Here is a 4,375-nt window from a genome sequence, read left to right as displayed (position 1 = left end):
TCAATATAATATTTGATTTTATCATATTATTATATTTTAACTGATATATATTATCGCAAGTCATCAACGCATAATCTTTTAATATTTTATCTTTTCATTTTTTATTTTAATTATTTCTTATTTTTATTATTTTACGCTGATTTCTATTTGTCTTTCTTATCATTCTTTTTATAGGTTTATATTTTAACTATTATATATTATAATATTTAACTTATAGCAACTGCAATATTATAATATTTTCTTTTTTATATTACTGTCTGTGCATGTATTGTGTATTAGTGTTTCGGTATATATCTCTAATTTTTATAGATATATATAATGACACAGTATAAAATTTATAAAATAAAATACGCATCTAGTGCGCTTGAAAGCCAAATCAAAACGTAATATTAGGAAAATGAACAAATATTTTAACTGTTTGAAATTTATAACATAAATATATTTCGGAGCTATACTCCATCCTCATGTTGTTTTCTTTCTTTTTTTTATTTTATTTTTTCATGCGACGTGGTAAAGTTGGAGAAGGAAAAGTATGTCTGTAAAGAGCTGCACGTTGTATCTCAGTGGTTGTATTTTGAAATGTTGTGACTATATGGAACTGACAGCTTTGACGTTATTCTCGCGTTGCCAACGCACAGTTCCCACATTTCAAAATAGTACCGCTGAGATACAATGCGCGGCTCTTTACAAACAGACTTATCGTCCCCCAACTTTACAACATGGCAAGGAAGAAGAGAAGAAAGAAAAAAGAAAAAAATATGCTGAGAATGGAGTATAGCTGCGAAATATATTTATGTTAGAAATTTCAAACAAGTAAAATATTTATTTATTTTACTAACATTACGTTATGATTTGGCTTTCAAGCGCACTTGATGCGTCTTTTATTTTATTCAAATTGAATCAACGTTTCTATAGGGAACTCACACCCTTGACATAAAATTTATTGTTTATTCCGTCACCACTCTCCAATTAAAACACTTTTATTTATTACTTTTATTGTTTATTTTAACGTTTGTTTCTAAAATACTATAATATTTACAGTTTTAAATCGATCCTAATGTTGTATTTGTATTTAGTTATCTTTATTCTTACTTCCTAGCTTTTATATATGTTTAAGTTTCTTTAAAGTCTACAATTTCCAAACGTTTTAATTTAACAGATTCAATTAATTTATGCATATTAATCTTGAATATTTGCTTCACTCCTGAATTCTTCATTATAATTTTTATACAATAAATAATTAATAAAATATATATAAAAAATAATGATACATATTTTATTTAAAATGTTTTACGTAATAATTCTGACTGTAACATATCACATTTCAGAAATCTTACTTTTACAACACGCTTTTAACTCAATTTTTCATAGATGACCTGCTTGTCTATTTCTTTCCCTCGTTTTCTCTCACCTTCCCCACATAACTATTCTATCAACTTTTTCATCCTCCTTTCTTTATTCTATGAGTTGTTAACACATGACTTCTGTCCTTAAATTCAATATTTAAAACCTTGACGTATTTTTGCATTCATTTAAGTATTGAGGCTCTCCCATATAAAAGAAACCTCATGTCAAGCGATGAGGCCATTATTTCACCGAAATATTGGCATTACCGCTGTTGTGACTGTGTAAATTGTTTACTTGAAATTAAAAAATTAAATAAATATTTTTCTTAATCTTTTTATTGAACACCATTAATAACCTCGTCAAAATCATTGGTGTGTACCTTTGGATACATTTAACATGGAATATATATATATATATATATATATATATAGGGTGACCCCCCCAAAAAACGGGCCCCAACTCTAATTAGGCCCTGTTTCTTAGTGTTTTGCCGAATGAAATGCAACTTTGGTCATAAATAGTTTATTATATTCAAAATATCACATCAAAGCACCAGAGTATTTGGCCTTTTTTTCTCCGTTGACTGTAAAAGTTTCAGAAAAACAATTGAATGTCTTCTGTTTTTTTTGGTGGCCCCATATATATATATATATATATATATATATATGTGTAAAAGTGAACGTGTCTGTCTGTCTGTGTGACAGCTCCCAAGTTGCTAATTTAATTTTAAATAATAACTAGATTAATTGCTGAGTTGTTTTATTGATTTGAAGAGGGTGCTACTTATTTTACCGTTAATACTGCTATGACTGAATACAAGAATGATTGCCGTTATGGAGAAATAAAAATTCCTAGATGAGCTATATACTTTATTTATATTTCTTACCCGGTTAAGAAGAAAGGAAACTATATTCACATGTTAGATTTGGATCCTTCATTTATATTGTAACAATTCTACCTATTTAACTCCACATTAAAATTTAATCCTGGCATCCGATGATCCTTATTTTTGTAGAAAGGTTATGCTTCAGTTACATTTAAAGCGTGATAGCAGAAATCTATTTCTATGAAGGCATCCCTGTATGGCATCAAGTCTTTTATTCAAAATTTCCTCTTTGGAATTCACAATGTAGAAGGTTTCCAATAAACATAGATTGCAGCTTTTGATTTTCCAGGACTGTAATCCATCTAAATATTAATTCAATTGATTTTGTCATCTGACACCCTAGGTTGGTAGAATCCATGCTGACTTACTTATTCTCCTACTTCACTCCATGGTCTAAGTGTTTTTCACCCATAAATGCAGGAGTAGACATCTTCCCACCGGAGTGAAACACACTTGGAGTCATGGGTGGTTATGCTGTCAGAATAATAATTAGAGGACATACAAGAATTTATTTATTTAAACAACCCAAGAACACAACGCATGAATTATATAACAGGAGCAGCATAAGTGATTAATAATAGATGCGGGTTAAACACAACCTATTCCTTTAGATCAAAAACTTAATTTATATACTTAATTTGTAAAATAAGCCATTGTAGCACGTTCTGGACCTATGTGATTAAATTAATTATTAAATCATAGTCGCCTTCAGGTAATCAATGGACCGAAAACACAAACATCCTGAATTACCTCTCTTTAACCATTTTAAGAAACAAAATCGACCCAGTTTCAAACAGAATTAAGTAGTAGTACTTAACAACTTAATTGGATTATCTCCCTTCAAATTATCCTAGGCATCCTAGGCAACGACACATAAACATTTTTCAAGTAAAATAACAATGAATCTTCAGATAGTAAATAGATTAGAACACTTCACCCGAAATGTCCTACAAGGTTTATATATATTTAATACACCCATTTTACTTTATTCTCATATTCTAAACATTCTAAACCGGAAATGGTATTATATCCAGGTACTAATAGAACGATAATATATAAACATTAATTGCCACTAATACGAAACTAAAACTAACCGTAACATCTTTACAAGGTTGTTACGGCCATAATATAAATATAGATACCACACTTTTAAAAATTCTTTTTACAAAAAAATCAATCATTGGGAAATAAAGGAATTTAGGACCCAAAAAATGGGATATATTTAAAAAAAAATTCCTTTTTAAATGGCTTAGGACTCCCCGTAAAAACTTCACATAACTCTGTTCTTAAATAAGGATACGAAAATTAGGCGATACATTAATATTTAAATGAGCTTTTCCGTAACCACAACCAAGGTAAATGTTTCTCCCATGCTTTTCCCGTTAGGGACTCTTCCTCCCCGCCTTTTTTTCTTTCCATTCAAAAAATGCTACATTGCCTAAAGTGTGTGTATTCATAAAGTCTGAAGAAATGCTTGTTTTTGAAAATTTTCAAACGATATAATGCTTGAAATTATCGAACTAGACATTGAAACAATTGTAACGTAAAATGAAATACACTTTTTGTTGCCATCAACACCTTGTCTTGAAGTCTTGATTTTGCACAAACAGTATATTAATGCTCAATTATGTAATGTGATAATTTTGTAGTTTAATCCTTAAGTCAACCATTTTTGGCTTAAACCTATTGGTATATGAAAATTTACTGAATTACACGAACTCAATATATTACATATAAGTCATATATATATATATATATATATATATATATATATATATATATATATATAAGAACACATGATTAATAAAACATGTTAAAAACATCTTGAAAAAGAGTTAAAATCATATTTAATTTTAAAAAGGAAGCACGTGTGGATAAGTGGATAGTCCTTAATCCGCGGAGGTTCGAAGAAATACTCTCTTTCTAATCAGAGGGCAGAAATTAACAAAATGCGGGATCGGATTTTCCATGTAAAAGTATTTAATGAAACTACAAGTAAGTCACAGATCTTACTTGGTTAAAAAAAGGTGAGGTAAGGGGAATAGGAAGTAAAAAAAATGATAAAAAGATTTCACATGAATCGATAGTCCGGTGAAGGGTAAAAAATCCAAGAATGGTAAAATCCAAACACGGTCGAATTAA

Source organism: Euprymna scolopes, chromosome 16 (genome assembly GCF_053919585.1).
Source record: "Euprymna scolopes isolate OS-2025 chromosome 16, ASM5391958v1, whole genome shotgun sequence".
Lineage (NCBI taxonomy): Eukaryota > Metazoa > Mollusca > Cephalopoda > Sepiida > Sepiolidae > Euprymna > Euprymna scolopes.
The sequence above is the reverse complement of the archived record's forward strand: the minus strand, read 5'-3'. Positions refer to the sequence as shown.